We start from the raw sequence: 18,562 nt of genomic DNA, 5'->3' as shown, positions 1-18,562 counted from the left end.
ATATTTGAATGGAAAGGCTGTGAATAAGGAAAGCAATTATAAGAGAAAAGAAAAATGGAGGTGTCGGGAGTCAGGCGGTAGCAATCCTAGGGAGTCGGGCGGTAGCACAGCGGGCAAAGCACAAGGACCAATGTAAGGATCCCGGTTCAAGACCCCGGCTCCCCACCTGCAGGGGAGTCACTTCACAGGCGGTGAAGCAGGTCTGCAGGTGTCTTTCTCTCCCCTTCTTTATCTCCCCCCTCATCTCTACATTTCTCTCTGTCCTATCTAACAACAACAACAACAATAATAATAACTACAACAACAATGAAAAACAACAAGGGCAACAAAAAGGGAAAATAAATAAATCTTTAAAAAAAAAAAGAAAAATGGAGGTGTCATACTCCCCGACTTCAAACTATACCACAAAGCAACAGTAGTTAAAGTAGTATAGTAGTAGAACAAAAACAAGCACTTGGATGTGTGGGATACAGTAGAAAATTCAGTAATAGACCCACATGTATATGGACATCTAGTTTATGAGAAAGGAGTTAAATTTAGACAATAAGGAAAAGAGAACCTCTTCAACAAATAGTATTGGGAAAACTAGACAACCACATGTTAAAAAAATTTAAATGGATTAAGGACTTGGCTATTAACTTGAAACTATGAAATATGTAGATGAAAACAGATGATACACTCTAAGACCTTAATATAGAGTTTTTTAATTTAATTTTTTTACCAGAGCACTGCTCAATTCTGGTTTATGGTAGTACATGGGATTGAACCTGGGACTTTGGAACCTCAAGCATGAGACTTTCTTTCTTTCTTTCTTTCTTTCTTTCTTTCTTTCTTTCTTTCTTTCTTTTTCTTTTTAATATTTATTTATGTTCCCCTTGTTTTTCATTGTTGTTATAGTTATTGTTGTTATTAATGTAGTCATTGTTAGGACAGAGAGAAATGGAGAGAGGAGGGGAAGATAGAGATGGGGAGAGAAAGATAGACACCTGCAGACCTGCTTCACCGCCTGTGAAGTGACTCCCCGGCAGGTGGGGAGTCGGGGCTCCAACTCAGATCCTTATGCGGGTCCTTGCGCTTTGTGCCACGTGCGCTTAACCCGCTGTGCTACCACCGGACTCCTGCGAGTTTCTTTTTTTCTTTTTTGCCTCCAGGGTTATTGCTGGGGCTCAGTGCCTGCACCATGAATCCACCGCTCCTGAAGGCCATTTTCCCCCACTTTCATTGCCCTTGTTGTGGTTATTATTGTTGATGTAGTTCGTTGTTGGATAGGATAGAGAGAAATGGAGAGAGGAGGGGAAGACAGAGAAGGGGAGACAGAAAAGGGGAGAGAAAGACAGATACCTGAAGACCTTTTTTTAAATTTATTTCTTTACTGGGGAATTAATGTTTTACATTCAACAGTAAATACAATAGTTTGTACATGCATAACATTCCCCAGTTTCCCATTTAACAATAAAACGCCCACTATGTTATTTTCGTCCTTCATGGACCTGTATTCTCCCCACCCACCCACCCACCCCGGAGTCTTTTACTTGGGGGCAATATGCCAATTCCATTTCAGGTTCTACTTGTGTTTTCTTTTCTGATCTTGTTTTTCAACTTCTGCCTGAGAGTGAGATCATCCCATAGTCATCCTTCTGTTTCTGACTTATTTCACTCAACATGATTTTTTCAAGGTCCATCCAAGATTGGCTGAAAACGGTGAAGTCACCATTTTTTTTACAGCTGAGTAGTATTCCATTGTGTATATATACCACAACTTGCTCAGCCACTCATCTGTTGTTGGACACCTGGGTTGCTTCCAGGTTTTGGCTATAACAAATTGTGCTGCCAAGAACATATGTGTACACAGATCTTTTTGGATGGATGTGTTGGGTTCCTTAGGATATATCCCCAGGAGAGGGATTGCAGAGTCATAAGGTAGGTCCATTTCTAGCTTTCTGAGAGTTCTCCAGACTGTTCTCCACAGAGGTTGGACCAATTGACATTCCCACCAGCAGTGCAGGAGGGTTCCTTTGACCCCACACTCTCTCCAGCATTTGCTGCTATTACCTTTTCTGATGTATGACATTCTCACAGGAGTGAAGTGATATCTCATTGTTGTCTTTATTTGCATTTCTCTGACAATCAGAGACTTGGAGCATTTTTTCATGTGTTTCTCAGCCTTTTGGATCTCTTCTGTGGTGAATATTCTGTCCAAGTCCTCCCCCCATTTTTGGATGGGGTTATTTGTTGTCTTGTTGTTGAGTCTGGCAAGCTCTTTATATATGTTGGTTATAAAACTCTTATCTGATGTATGACATGTAAAGATCTTCTCCCATTCTGTGAGGGGTCTCTTGGTGTGGGTAGTGGTTTCTTTTGCTGTGAAGAAGCTTTTTAATTTGATGTAGTCCGGTAGGTTTATACTTTCCTTAGTCTTCATTGTAATTGGATTTGTTTCATTGAAAATGTCTTTAAAATTTATGCAGAAAAGAGTTCTGCCAATATTTTCCTCTAAGTATCTGATAGTTTGTGGTCTAACATCCAAGTCCTTGATCCACTTGGAATTTACTTTTGTATTTGGTGAAATAGAGTGATTCAGTTTCATTCTTCTGCATGTTTCAACCCATTGTTTCCAACACCATTTGTTGAAGAGACTCTGCTTTCCCCATGTAATGGTCTGGGCCCCTTTGTCAAAGATTAGATGTCCATAGGTGTGGGGCCTCACTTCTGGGCTCTCAATTCTATTCCACTGGTCAGTGTGTCTATTCATGTTCCAGTACCAAGCAATTTTGATGACAATGGCCCTATAATACAGTTTGAGATCTGGGAGTGTGATGCCTCCAGTTCTGTTCTTTTTTCTCAAGATTGTTTTGGCAATTCTAGGTCTTTTCTGGTTCCAGATAAACATTTGTAGCATATTTTCTATTCTCCTAAAAAATGTGCTTGGGAGGAGTCGGGCTGTAGCGCAGTGGGTTAACCGTAGGTGGCGCAAAGCGCAAAGACCAGAGTAAGGATCCCGGTTTGAGCCCCCAGCTCCCCACCTGAAGGGGAGTTGCTTCACAAGTGGTGAAGCAGGTCTGCAGGTGTCTATCTTTCTCTCCCTCTCTCTGTCTTCCCCCATCTCTTTCCATTTCTCTGTCCTATTCAACAACGACGACAACAACAATAACTCCAACAAGAAAACAACAAGGGCAAAAAAAGGGGATAAATAAATAAAATAAATATTAAAAAAAAACTTTTAAAAAATGTGCTTGGGATCTTGATGGGGATAACATTAAATTTGTAGATGGCTCTGGGTAATATATTCATTTTGATGATGTTAATTCTTCCAACCCATGAACATCGAATATCTTTCCACTTCTTTGTGTCTTTTTCAGTTTCTTTGAGTAGTGACTCGTAATTTTCGGTATACAAGTCTTTCACTTCTTTGGTTAGGTTTATCCTAGATATTTTATTGGTTTTGTTGCTATAGTAAAAGGAATTGATTTCTGGATTTCAGTTTCTTCTATCTTAGTGTTTGCATAGAGGAATGCCACTGACTTTTGAATGTTAATTTGTAGCCTGACACCTTACTGTATTGCCTGATGATTTCCAAAAGCTTCTTGCTGGATTCCTTAGGTTTTTCCATGTATACTATCATGTCATCTGCAAATAAGGAGAGTTTGACTTCTTCTCTTCCAATCTGTATCCCTTGAATTCCTTGCTCCTGCCTGATTGCTATGGCAAGACCTTCCAACACTATGTTGAATAGTAATGGTGATAGTGGGCAGCCCTGTCTAGTACCTGATCTGAGGGGAAATGCTTCCAGTTTTTCACCATTGAGTATGATGTTGGCTGTAGGTTTGCTATATATAGACTCCACTATCTTCAGGAATTTTCCATCTATTCCCATTTTTTGTAGTGTTTTGATCATAAAGGGATGTTGTATTTTGTCAAAGGCTTTCTCTGCATCTATTGATATGACCATGTGGTTTTTGGTCTTGCTTTTGTTGATGTGGTGGATCACATTAATTGGTTTACGTATATTAAACCAACCTTGCATGCCTGGGATAAACCTCACTTGGTCATGATGAACAATCTTTTTGATATACTGTTGTTATCCGGTTGGCTAGAATTTTGTTCAATATTTTAGCATCTATTGAACCGGGATTCTTACACAGGTCCCTGCTCTTTGCCTCAAGTGCGCTTAACATACTGCCCACCGCCGGACTCTCCTCCCGTGCGTTTCTTTTGTATAACCATTATGCTATCTCTTTGCTCTCTCACCCCATCCAAGAGGTGTTATTTGGAGATTCAACCCCATTGGCAAGGGAATTTGAAGATAGAGTTAAAAAATAGGACACCGAATCAACAGAACAAAACAAACAAAAACCCTTTATATATTGAAAGAAACTACCACAAAAATAAAAGAGCAACCTAGGAATTAGGAGACAATATTTATTTGTTTATTTATTTATTTATTACTGGATAGAGACAGAGAGAAATTAAGACAGTGGAGAATTGAAGTCTTCCTCTTGCAGGTGGAAAACAGGGGCTTGAACCTGGGCCCTTGTGCACTGTAATGTGTGCATTTAACTGGTGCACCACCAGCTGGCCCCAGATGATATTTGTACATTGTATATCTGATGAGGTATCAATATTTAAACTATATAAAGAAATCATATAACTCAACAACAAAAACCAAGCAGCCAATGACAAATAAAGAGACTTCTTAAGCTGTTGGTAATTGGACCAGTTTGTTGGCCTGGCGGTGAAATGTGATTGACTATTGATCAATCTTTGCTTGTATGGTTGCATGTAGCTGCTCAGGTGAGCACTGCTACTCCCTCCCTGGAATGGGTGGGTGAACAATTCAAGTGAAGTTGATTGGCAGCACATGGCATGGAGGATTTGTCTGGATAGCTGAATGACGGATCTACTATGAGGTTTGTCTCAGAATGCTTTTTTAAGAGGTTTTCCATCATTTTTCTCCAGAGCCTAACCCTAAAATGGAAGTTAAGGATATTATGCTGAGGGAAATAAGCCAGAGAGAAGGAAAAAAATAGCATATAATATCACTTAATGAAGAATCTAAGAAACTAGATTAAAATTAAATACAGAAACTCTCATGTCTGTGGGCATTGGATTCTCAACCATGAGGTTCTGAGTTCCGTCCCCAGGAGCACATGTACCAGAGTGATGTCTGCGTCTTTCTCTCTGTCTGTCTTTCTCATGAATAAATAAATTCTTTAAAAAAAAAAAAGAGTCGGGTGGGCAGTGGGTTAAGCGCACCTGGCACAAAGCGCAAGGACCCGCGGTAGGATACCGGTTCCAACCCCCCCCCAGGGGAGTCACTTCACAGGCGGTGAAGCAGGTCTGCAGGTGTCTTATCTTTCTCTCCTCCTCTGTGTCTTCCCTTCCTCTCTCCATTTCTCTCTGTCCTATCCAACAATGACGACATCAATAACAACAATAATAATACAACAAGGACAACAAAAAGGAATAAATAAATTTTAAAAAAATTAAAAAGAAAGAAAAGAAACCCTCATGTCTGAGGGTCCCCTGCACGACCATAAGCCAGAGCTAAGCAGTGTTTTGGTCTTGTTCTCTGTGTCTTCCTTTCTCTCTCTTTCTCTCTCAATATGTATATCATTAGAACAAATTAATGAGAGGGATAGGAGGAGAGAAATAAAACAGGACATCACTCTGGTACATGCCTGCTGGGGTTCAAACTCAGACCTCATATTTGAGAGTCCAGCATGTTAGCCAATGTGCTGGATTTCCTGCTGAAGGATTTTAACCCTACAGTGATCCCCTTCTCTGATGGAACATCAATTTTCCCTAATATCAACTTAGTTCTACCAGTATTCCTCTGGATCTTTCTTACCTCTACCTCCAGTTTTTTGCTTCCAGTCACAGAAAAAAAAAAGAAAAAAAGAAGAGTGAGAGGTGTGTGGGAGAGGAGCTAGCATAGTGTTATACAAGATTTTCATGTCTGAGCTACTGAGCTTTCAGGTTCAATCCCCAGCATTACCATAAGCCAGAGCTGAGCAGTGCTATGGATAAAAAGAAAAAGCTAGAAAGAAAGGGAGAAAGGAAAAGATACAATGATATTTGAGCAGATTAAGAAGCTATTTTGAGCATAAGCATTTTAAACTTAAAACTTAAGAGCATCTGGTTTACTATTTATTTTTCATTTTATTGAGGGGGGTTGCAGTACATCTGTTTACATTTGTGTGGGTTCCCCATTATGCATAACATGTGTCTAGTACATATTTTTATACCCCCCCCCAAATCAAGGGCCTCAAACCCTATTTTCCCCCAGACTTCCTATTCCTTTCCCTCCCCAGAGTCCCATACTTGCTGCAGTACCCCTCTCCCAGTCCAAGTTTCATCCTTTGTCCCCCTCTTCCTAACTCTGTCTCCCAAGTTCCACCTACCTGTGGAGTTTTTCCATATTCATCCTTACTTTCTTGACCTGTTTCACCAACAATTTTCCTTCTGTTTTCAGCAAAGGTGAGGCAAAAATTGAAATTTAAGAGTTTTCTTTTCTGGTGTCTAGGTCTTTGATGGTTGGCCTTGGTTTACTTGGTCACACCACTCTGTCCTTTTTGCCCTCCCTTTTCCTATCTGTTTGCTTCTTTTTGTTGCTTTAGTTTGTGCCATGAGCCAAGGCCTTAGCTAAGACTCCCATATAGCTGGTGAGAGGACATTCTGACCATTGGAACTGAGATTACCATCTAGCTGTTTGGAAAGTTGCTCACCCACCTCCCTCCCCCACTACCTTAGCAGAACTTCCTCTTTGTTTGTGCATAAATTGTGGCTGCAAAATAAAAATTTCAGAGCTTTATCAGACCTCCTGTCTTGCTCTCGTTCTTCGCGTCTCTTGTCCCCTCCATTCTCTCGCCCCCTACCCTAGGTTTCCATTGATAACCCCGCAGGCTGGGGCACCTGGCACCCGACGTGGGACCTTTTTGGGTCTGGGGTCCGAGAGAACGTCACTTCCCAGTGGTCGACCACGAAGCATAGGACCGCCACTTCAGAGAAGGAGTGAGTGGAGGTTCGGACAGGATCACCGCTCTAGCCCAGAGTGAGTGAAGATCCGCATGGTGATCGCCGCAGATTCACCGTCTGTGAGATTGATCCGTTTTGAGGTAAGAAAGAGCGACGCAATTATGGGACAAGCATTGAGTAAGCATGATTTGTTGCTTAAGGGCCTCAAAGAGTCCCTCAAGACAGGAGGAGTAAGGGTTAAGAAAAAAGATCTCAAGAAGTTTTTTTTTGTGTGTGTGTGTGTGAGTGATGTTTGTCTGTGGTTTCCCTTAGAAGGGACTATTGATGAAAAAAGATGGGCCAGAGTAGGAAACTGTTTAAGAGATAATCTTCTGTTTGTGGGTCTGTCTCTATTCCCATGCCTGATTCAGGAGACCCCACCCCTGAGGCCGCTGCGATCAAAACGGCTCCTGCTAAGTTCCCTCCTGTTAAGATTTACCCCTCTTTGACAACCTTAAGACCCCCCGCCAAAGATGGGCCTGATGATAGTCTTTCTCCTGAAGAGGCCTTATCCCTTGATGAAGAGATGGCCAAATATCATAATCATGACCTGCCACCCCTACACTCTTCTTTGTCCAGACCGCCTCCCTATGCTACCGCCCCTCCATTTTGTGCTCCGGTCCTTGACTTGGCCAATATTACTGACTATACCACCAAGGCTACAACTCAACTAGCACAAAAAACAGCTTCCCTTAAAAAATTAGTAGAAAAAAGAACGAGAGCATTTACAGTTAGTTAAAGAACTGTGGGCTCTTGATTTGGCATTATCTTAAAACTATCCAGCAAAAAAAAAAAAAAAAAAAAATCCAGCTTTTTTCCTCTGGCCACCACCAGAGCTCTCAGAAAGCATTAAACCAATTCTGAGTGAGATCTTATCTGGCTAGCAAGCTATTCTTTAAAGAAAAAAAAGAAATCAATCGAACAAGACATTCTCTCTAACTTAAAAGCTATTAATCAGAGAACCAGTACACACTTTTGATAGAAATTTAATGATTTGTTTCTTTAAAACTGTAAAATGTACCTTAGCCCAAAAAAAGAACTTCCAAAGATTTTTCTCCCGCGTGGCGGTAAACTAAGCCCGCCTGTTCCGTCCGTGCAGCCAATCACGGCACAGAGCTCCTGCTCCACAGATTGGCAAAAACTTCAGTCAATCATCCCCTAAGTCACAAACGCCCCTGGGGGGGGGGGGTGGAGAGGCTGTTAGTTAGAAATCCAAAAGCCGTTTTTCAAAGGGAAAATTTTTCTTTTCACCAAGAATGTCTGTTTTAAGTCTGTGTGCTAACCTTGTTTTCATTAATGTGTGTTAACCCCTAAGTAAGTAAAGTTTGTTTTAAGTTTTAAATAAGATTTAGTTAAGCTAAATGTGGTTTTAAAGATCCTGACTCATAGAGTTGGCACACCTTTACCAAAGTAAAAAAATAGGACAGTTTCGTCCTTCTGATAGCTAATATCAGCATCAATTCATTAGTTAAAAGATTTTCTGAGATCTCTAGGCTTGGTAAAACACCTCTGCAGTCTCTCTCACTCTTGTGAAAATTCTAAATCTTACCAGCACCCCAATACCAACTGCCACTGTTTGTTAATTTGTTAATTCCACGTTTGGACTGGCTTTCTAATAACCCAGTCCGGGTAGAGCAGTGGCCTTGCCAGGAAAAATGGGTTAAACATGATATTCCTGGCCTGATAAAAAATTTTCATTTGGCAGATGTGATTAAGCAAAATTATTTAGTGTAAAATGGTCATCTAAAAGAAATGTTAACAGTAAAAATTTATTTTGATCATTTCAGCTATAAGGTTTATCTTAGCTTTTTAAGTTACCTATCCAAATCAAAGTGAAAGATCAATTAAGTTGTGTACTCACCCTTGTTCATAGCTTCCCTAAGGGTGTGATAGCTTTGTGATAAGCAAAGATCCTAACAAACAAAGTTTAACATTTTACTTAAAATTGTTTAAGTGATTTCAAAAAAAAAAAGTTTCCAACACAGTTATTATGTGGTAACATAAAGGTAAAAATTCAATTGCTAAGACAGCTAAAGATTTAAAGTAAAAGTCTTAAGTATTTAATGTGACAATTCTTCTTCTTCAAATTGATATGCAAATTATCTATGTATTTAACTGAAAAAGTTCCAGCACATTCTGGAGGGCCCCCAAAATGTCCTGTGAACCGTTTTGTGGATATTGGTCCACAGCAAATTTGGCATTTGTCTGACACTAGAGATCTTTTGAAAAGCATTGCCACTAACGTGTGTTAACTCTCTAAGTAATTAGAGTTTGTTAAAGTTTAAAGAAAAATTTAGTTAAACTAAATTGGGTTTAGAGATCCTGGTTATGGAAATTGCTACAGGAGGTTAAAAAGATAACTTTTAAATTTATGCTCTTTAAAATTCAAAGAGAGCCTCTTAAAATTAGATATCACACACTGAAGATGTGTCTAGATCTTGACTGTGATAGGTAAAAAAAAAGGTTTTGAAATACTTTCTCAACTAAACAGGCAAAACTGCCTTGGGTTAGTAAAAGATAACACAATGGTTATGTTAATTATTTACATGCCAGAGGCTTTTGCTCTGATAAATAAGGTTTAATTTAAGTAAGATATGTAGAAAAAAATTTTTTTTCCAAATAAAACTTATCAAACAAATATGGGTCGGCCTAATGTAGAGCTGTATAGATGTTTTACCTAACCTTTTTACATTTTATTCAAGAAGTATGCCCCTGATTTCCCTGAGAAAAAACTCTAGATATTAAAACATAGGAGAGACTAGGTAAAAAGTTAAGAGAGTTTTATGTCTGATATAGACAAAAATGCTCTGGTTAAAACTTTTATTTTAAAACTTGTTAGGAGATTTTTTATCTTCCTCATGAGTTAGTTACTTGTGCTTTTACAGTGACTTACTCCTTTTGATAAAGTTGTTACTGAGATAACTCCCCTATTTAGAAAGACTACAAAAATCATTATCAAATAATTGGCTTTTGAGAGTACAGATTCTACATGTCAAACTTTAATCAGTTCTTTTAGAGAGTAAAAAATTATCTGGCTTGTTTTAAGACACTGTCAGAGGTTTATTCTTGATAAATTAAGGTAATACATGGTCCTTCTGGTCTGATAGATTTGTTTTGGCAAATCCTGATTTAACAAAATTAGTATTTTGAACATTTAAGCTATGAGATTTTATTTTAGCCTTTTAAGTTGCTATATTAGAGTTCTAAGGAGCAAAATCTATTAAGAGTTTTATATCTATGCTTACTCATGATATCTTTGTGATGAGTAAAGATCTTAGTAAACTAAGTTATAATAGTGTGCTTAAACTGTCTAATCAGTTTAAAATAATGCAAAAAAATGGTAAACATTTTTTCATGTCAACACATTAGGTATTGACTTTCTATAACATATTGGTATATTTTAATAAAGAGCCTTCTAAAATCATATAAAAAAACTCAAGCCAATTCTAACCATTAGATCATCAATTAACTTCGTACAAGTTCTCTCCCTAAGTAAATAATTATAGGTACATCTATCTGTACATGAAGAACTGACTGCTCATATGGTAAGATTTAAAACTAAACATTTTTCTTTTTTTATTTAGGGATGTATGATGACTCCTAAAGTCACTCACATCCTAAAATTTTTCTCATTTCTTTACAAGCCTCTTAAAATTTTAATGCTTGACCTGCCATAGTGAGAACACTTTACTGGCTCCTGCATTGTTTAATTAAGATTCTGCTATTCAGACTTTTAAGATTAATCCCCATTGATAAAAGCCAATGCTTCCTGACAGATTGATGTAATTCACCTGCCCATGTTTAGTAAACAAAAACTTTTTTTTTCTCAGTATTTTTTCCAAATTTATGTGGGCTACAGCTCAAACAAGAAAAAGCTCAAAAACCTTAGGAGCCATATGCTCTGTTTTGCTTCAATAGACATCCAATCCATGTATTTTTGTTTCCTTTAGAACATTAAAAGCTCAATAAATAAATAAAAAAGAAGGGGAATGCACCCCCCAGTATTCAGTTGGCTAAAGTGTCAATGAAGTAACTATACTAAGCCTTTTTAATATTTACAAAAATTAGAATTGTCCATTTATTGTATCTCATTGACAAAGCCACCCACTTTTCCAGTCATAGAGACATATATATTTTTTCTTTTTTCCTTTTTCAACACAGGATGTCCGTGTTTGTTTTCCTTTTATTATGGTGGATGACAGTATTGCTCTTGCAAAATCCACAGAGTCCCTGTTGGCAAGTCCTTACCACAAAGAACGCCATGGCAGTATATACTCCAGCTAACCTCACCAGCCTATCCAAGTCTTCTCTTTCTGCTGACCTACCACTGCTGACTTCATCCTTACATGTTATTGACTGCTCACTTTTCTCCCAATACTCCTCATGTTCAAGGAACCTCACCTAATGTGTATGCACCTCCTCTGTGTTTTGGTACAACACCACCCTATATTTTCATGTCAATTCTTCTGTACCTGGTCCTTGCCTCCTAGTTTTGCTTGTTCCACAGCTGACCCTCTATGAAGAAGAAAAATTTCATCAGTTGGCGCTGATGACCACCAGATGACCTGACGTGCTGTATTTCTTCCCCTGGATATCACATCCACTGACTGCTTCCCTTAGACTTGCTGGTGGCACGCTAGGACATTTGATGCCCCTTATGGGACCCTTGATTAGTCTTTTGTTAATGATTACCTTGGGACCTTTTATTTTTAATAAGATTACTGGCTTTATAAAACAACAAATTGACTCCTTGGCATTGAAACCCTTACAAATATATTACCACAGACTTGATTTGGCTGACAGAGGCTTGGCTGAACCTGAGGGTGACAGACCTCTTTTAGGAGCTGCATAAAACTCAGATTTATGCACGCCAGCCTTGGCATGGCATGGGCACTGGTAAGAGGTGCAGGGCTAAGCACTGCAGGGGGAGGACCCTATAGTCCGCCTCTGAATCCCCCGTGAAGCAAACCTGATTTGCATGGAGGTTGGTGTTGGTCATCAGAACTCTTCGCCGTGAGTTTTCCTCACCTTAGAAATAGTGGCTCTGCCTCCCCTCCCCAAAAAACACCAAGAGCCGTATGAGATGCAGGAAGATCAGTTCTATATTTACGCCGCGGGAGGAATCAGGTCAATACTTCACCCCTCTGTTTAATGCCCGCTTATCTCTTGATAAGATTCCTAGCTTTTACACTCATTTGCCCGCCTCACTTAAATTGTAAAAAGGGAGGACATGCCGGGAGCCAAGGCCTTAGCTAAGACTCTCATATAGCCGGTGAGAGGACATTCCGACCATTGGAACTGAGATTACCATCTAGCTGTTTGGAAAGTTGCTCACCCACCTCCCTCCCTCACTACCTTAGCAGAACTTCCTCTTTGTTTGTGCATAAATTGTGGCTGCAAAATAAAATTTTCAGAGCTTGATCAGACCTCCTGTCTTGCTCTCGTTCTTCGCGTCTCTTGTCCCCTCCATTCTCTTGCCCCCTACCCTAGGTTTCCATCGATAACCCTGCAGGCCAGGGCAAGTTTGAGTTCCCACTTATATTTTACCACAGATGATCTCATTTGGTGTTAGAGTGTCTTCATTTCTTTTCTTGTAGGACTCCTTTCAATAGTGGAAACAGTTGACAGGCAGGGTCATTGGTGGTGAATTCCTTCCATTTCTGTATGTTTGAGGAGCATTTGATTTCTCCTTCCAACTTGAAGGATAATTTGGCAGGATACAGTATGCCTGGTTGATAATTATTACCCCTTCATATTGTAAAAATGTCATTCCATTCCATTCTTGCTTTCCAGGTTTGTGTTGAGAATTCTGGTAATAGCCTGGTGGCGACAGCCTCTGTATGTCAGCTTCTTCCTTTCCCTTGCAGCTTGCAATATTTCTTCCTTGCCCTTACTTTTGGACAGTGTTACTGTGATATTTCTTGGGGTTGTTGGTTTAAGGTTCAGTCGCTTTGGCTGTCTTTCAGCGTCCACCATATAGTTTTGACCATTATCTAGATGTGGAAATTCCCCGCAATCATTTCTCTGAATATGGTCTCTGCTCCTTTCTCTTTCTCTTTGTCTTCAGGGACCCCTGAAACTGTCATATTCTTCCTTCTGATGGAGTCTGCTAACTCACAGAGGATTGCTTCATTTTTCATAACCTTTTCTTCTTCAACTTCTTTGTTCTCCGAAACTGTGGGGTTTTGCCTTTCTAGTTTTTTATTCTATCCTCAAGTTGGTTTATTCTGGATACAAGACCTCTCAGGTAGGCTCTTGTGGGGCATTAAACAAGCTCCCTCTGCTCCATGCTGCATTGCTGATAGTATGGCCTATTTACATAATAATAATTTTGCCTGATCTATCTTCTGTTTATTTTGAGACCCGCCCTGCCAGCAGAGCACATTCATCCCACCAGTTAAAACCCTAGCAACCATTGCTATGGAAGCTTTCTACCTTCCCACTTTTTTTTCTCCACCCCCTTTCCCAGCCATCTCTGTCCAGCCATCTCTGTCCCGACTTGCCTCTCCGGGTTTTATCCTATAAAGCCACTTCTGTTTCTGGTTTCTCTCTCTTCCTCTCTTTTCTCTCACATGTCCTGGCCTGGAGAAGGGCTGGTGCCACAGAGCGGAAGGTGGCCATTGTGGTTTGGTGCCACGTGGCTTAACCCACTGTGCACACACTGGACTCTGGGGTGTTCCCATGTGAATAAACAATTGTATTACCAGGCTGCTACAAGTTCCTGGATCCTCTCTCCTGCGAAACTCGCCTGGCAGGCTCTTGTGTTGTCAAAGTTATCTTTTAGCTCCAGTACTTCTTTCTTTTTTATTTCTTTATTGGGGAATTAATGTTTTACATTCAACAGTAAATACAATAGTTTGTACATGCATAACATTCCCCAGTTTCCCATTTAACAATACAACCCCCACTATGTCCTCTGTCATCCTTCATGGACCTGTATTCTCCCCACCCACCCCAGAGTTTTTTACTTTGGTGCAATATGCCAATTCCATTTCAGGTTCTACTTGTGTTTTCTTTTCTGATCTTGTTTTTCAACTTCTGCCTGAGAGTGAGATCATCCCATAGTCATCCTTCTGTTTCTGACTTATTTCACTCAACATGATTTTTTCAAGGTCCATCCAAGATTGGCTGAAAACGGTGAAGTCACCATTTTTTTTTATAGCTGAGTAGTATTCCATTGTGTATATACAACACAACTTGCTCAGCCACTCATCTGTTGTTGGACACCTGGGTTGCTTCCAGGTTTTGGCTATTACAAATTGTGCTGCCAAGAACATATGTGTACACAGATCTTTTTGAATGGATGTGTTGAGTTCCTTAGGATATATCCCCAGGAGAGGAACTGCAGGGTCATAGGGTAGGTCCATTTCTAGCCTTCTGAGAGTTCTCCAGACTGTTCTCCACAGAGGTTGGACCAATTGACATTCCCACCAGCAGTGTAGGAGGGTTCCTTTGACCCCACACCCTCTCCAGCATTTGCTGCTATTACCTTTTCTGATGTATGGCATTCTCACAAGAGTGAAGTGGTATCTTGTTGTTGTCTTTATTTGCATTTCTCTGACAATCAGAGACTTGGAGCATTTTTTCATGTGTTTCTCAGCCTTTTGGATCTCTTCTGTGGTGAATATTCTGTCCATGTCCTCCCCCCATTTTTGGATGGGGTTATTTGTTGTCTTGTTGTTGAGTTTGGCAAGCTCTTTATATATGTTGGTTATTAAACTCTTACCTGATGTATGGCATGTAAAGATCTCCCATTCTGTGAGGGGTCTCTTGGTGTGGGTAGTGGTTTCTTTTGCTGTGAAGAAGCTTTTTAATTTGATGTAGTCCAATAGGTTTATACTTTCCTTAGTCTTCTTTGTAATTGGATTCGTTTAATTGAAAATGTCTTTAAAATGTATGCGGAAAAGAGTTCTGCCAATATTTTCCTCTAAGTATCTGATAGTTTGTGGTCTAACATCCAAGTCCTTGATCCACTTGGAATTTACTTTTGTATTTGGTGAAATACAGTGATTCAGTTTCATTCTTCTGCATGTTTCAACCCATTGTTTCCAACACCATTTGTTGAAGAGACTCTGCTTTCCCCATGTAATGGTCTGGGCCCCTTTGTCAAAGATTAGATGTCCATAGGTGTGGGGCCTCACTTCTGGTCTCTCAATTCTATTCCACTGGTCAGTGTGTCTATTCATGTTCCAGTACCAAGCAGTTTTGATGACAATGGCCCTATAATACAGTTTGAGATCTGGGAGTGTGATGTGTTGTTAAAATTTCGGAGGCTCCAGCTGGGTTAGCTAGCTTCACGGGCGGGTAACAGAGATGACCAGAGACATACGGCTGGGCAGGGAAGCTGTATTTCTTTATTCAGGAACAACGATTCATAAACTAAGACAAACTAATCACCAAACAGAACTCTGCTGTCTCTTTGCGGTGGTGCAAGCACTCTCTCTCACTCTGCCACTCTCCAACTCTGGAACTCTCGAACTCTGTCAGGGTTCCTTGGGGCGGGGCCAAGCGGGCCCGTGAAACTAACTGGACTGATCCAATTCTCTTGGCAGGGGAGAACTAGAACAACCCAATGTAAAGCATACAACAATTTTCCCTTTTCTTTTTAACTAAATGACTATAGTATCAAGGGTGTGGGGTGAACAGAAACATATATCATACAGGCATTTTTAAAAAAGAAACTGGTACAAACATGGAGAAACATGCAAGCAAGTAACAAGAACCAGTGTGCTGCCAAGGGAAGGCCTGAGGGGGGCATTTTTGCCTCTGTGGGCAAAATTTTATCAGCTTAAAAAAACATTTCTTGCCTCTGGGGGGTGTACTTTCTTGCCTCTGGGGGGCGTACTTTCTCGACGGGCATTTGCATGGGGGCGGGGAACGGCCTAGAGTCCCAAAGGCAGCTGGCTGCAATTTACTTACTATGAAACAAAACTTGTTATTAGTATATCCACTGCAGGATCCAACGTTCCTAATAGAGAAGTAATTTGAGACTTTTACATATCAACAACGTCTTTTTAACCTTTTGTTACACCCATTCAAGATGGAGACACACCCTAGTTGTACTCAGGAAAGGAAACCTCAGGCATGAGAATAATTAGCATAGCCATTGTGCGATCTACCATTTCTAATAGAGAAGGTAATGGAGAGTTTTACATATCAACAAGTCTATTTAACATTTTGTTTAGACCAACTTAGTTAAAATATATTGATTGTTAACTAATTTTTACCTCAGACTTTAAATGTAAGTTAATTTTATCTTTATGAGAATTACGTTGAAAAGCTTTTTCATTTAACTTTGTCTAGTAAGAATTTAGCCTTAAAGTTACTGTTTACCAAACTTTAAACATACACATAAACATGGTCATTAATACACAAGGAGAGAAACCTTTGTTACGAAGACATGTCATTTAAAACACGAATTTAAATCTGTACTGTCTTAGTTGTTGGGGGGGTGCGTTGTCCAGTGGTGGTCTCTTGGGCAGCTTCACTTCTAGGAATTGCAGGTTGCAATCTCTGCACAAATCTCTGCGTACTCCAACTTGTCTGCCTTCAGACCGGACCGGCAGCTGGAGATCTCGTGTGCCCAGTTTCGGCAGGGAGCCCGGGGGTCCGGGAGGTCCAGGATCATCCCAGAATTCATAGCAAGAGGGCAGGCGGGCCAGCTTTGTAGAAGGCGTGGGCCTAGGTGCCCTGTTCACAGTGGCTGAGCAGTGTGGAGGGATCACACGTCCAATGCCCTGCGCCACGCGGTGGAGAGCCGGCTCCTGTGGGCTGGCCTGCATGCTGGCATTGGGCTCCTGCGTGCTGGCATCGGGCTCCTGCATGTTGGCATCGGGCTCCTGTGTGGTGGCATCGGGCTCCTGCGTGCTGGCGTCGGGCTCCTGTGTGGTGGCATCAGGCTCTTGCGTGGTGGCGTCGGGCTCCTGCGTGGTGGCATCAGGCTCCTGCGTGCTGGCATCGGGCTCCTGCGTGGTGGCATCGGGCTCCTGCGTGGTGGCATCGGGCTCCTGCGTGGTGGCATCAGGCTCTTGCATGGTGGCATCGGGCTCCTGTATGGAGGCATCGGGCTCCTGCGTGCTGGCGTCAGCTTCCTGCGGGCTGCGGGGCTGTGGGGCTGCGGGCGTGGTGCACAGGGTTGTCTGGGCACAGCCGGCTGGCTGGCTGTTTAACCAGGTGGAAATAGCAGCTCCGCGCCTCGCCTCCCGCCCGCTGGCTATTCCCGCTGGCTGTTCTGAGTTCGCCCGAGCGAGTGGAAACCACAGAGTGGTCCAGAGATAAATAAATGTTCCAGAAACAGCAAAACAGTCTCGTGAAGAAAGAGCAGAGGCCTTTGGAGATCTCTTCACAAGCAGAAGAGAAGGCCATAGTGCATAGGTAGCCAAATTGTCTTTACTTATCTGAGAGATGCGCAGGGCAGGTCCACGTGGGTGCCATTTGTTGTTAAAATTCGTAGGCTCCAGCTGGCCGGGCTAGCTTCACTGGCGGGTAACAGAGACGCGGAGACAACGGCTCGGCAGGGAAGCTGTATTTCTTTATTCAGGAACAACAATCCATAAACTAAACCAAACTAATCACCAAACAGAACTCTGCTGTCTCTTTGCGGCGGCGCAAGCACTCTCTCTTACTCTGGAACTCAGGAACCCTGGAACTCTGTAACTCTGGAACCCTGTCCCTCTCTCGGGGTTCCTCTGGGCGGGGCCAAGCAGGCCCGTGAAACTAACAGGACTGATCCAATTCTCTTGGCGGGGGAGAACTAGAACCCAATGTAAAGCATACAACAGTGATGCCTCCGGTTCTGTTCTTTTTTCTCAAGATTGTTTTGGCAATTCTTTGTCTTTTCTGGTTCCAGATAAACATTTGTAGCATTTGTTCTATTCTCCTGAAAAATGTGGTTGGGCTCTTGATGGGGATAGCATTAAATTTGTAGATGGCTCTGGGTAGTATATTCATTTTGGTGATGTTAATTCTTCCAACCCATGAACATGGAATATCTTTCCACTTCTTTGTGGCTTTTTCAATTTCTTTGAGTAGTGACTCATAATTTTCAGTATACAAGTCTTTCACTTCTTTGGTTAGATTTACTCCTAGATATTTTATTGTTTTTGTTGCAGCAAGAAGCTTTTGGAAATCATCAGGAAATACTGTAAAGTGTCAGGCTACAAAATTAACATTCAAAAGTCAGTGGCATTCCTCTATGCAAACACTAGAAGAAATGAAATCCAGAAATCAATTCCTTTTACTATAGCAACAAAAACAATAAAATCAGCTCTAGTATTTCTTCTCAGAGCTCTCTTGGTGAAATTATTATTATGATTATTATTGTTGTTGTTGTTATTTTACCGAAGCACTGCTCAGCTCTAGCTTATGGTGTAGGGGATTGAACCTGGTGCTTTGGAGCCTCAGGAGAGTCTCTTGGCATACCATTCTGCTATCTACCCTCACATGAAATTCTTAATTCTTTGGTGAATAGGTCTCAAGATTCCTTAATTTGTATTTGTATATTATGATTACAGTCCTGAATTATCTTCATTATTAGATTTCTGAAATC

The sequence above is a fragment of the Erinaceus europaeus genome, chromosome 6, assembly GCF_950295315.1.
Source record: "Erinaceus europaeus chromosome 6, mEriEur2.1, whole genome shotgun sequence".
NCBI lineage: Eukaryota > Metazoa > Chordata > Mammalia > Eulipotyphla > Erinaceidae > Erinaceus > Erinaceus europaeus.
The sequence above is the reverse complement of the archived record's forward strand: the minus strand, read 5'-3'. Positions refer to the sequence as shown.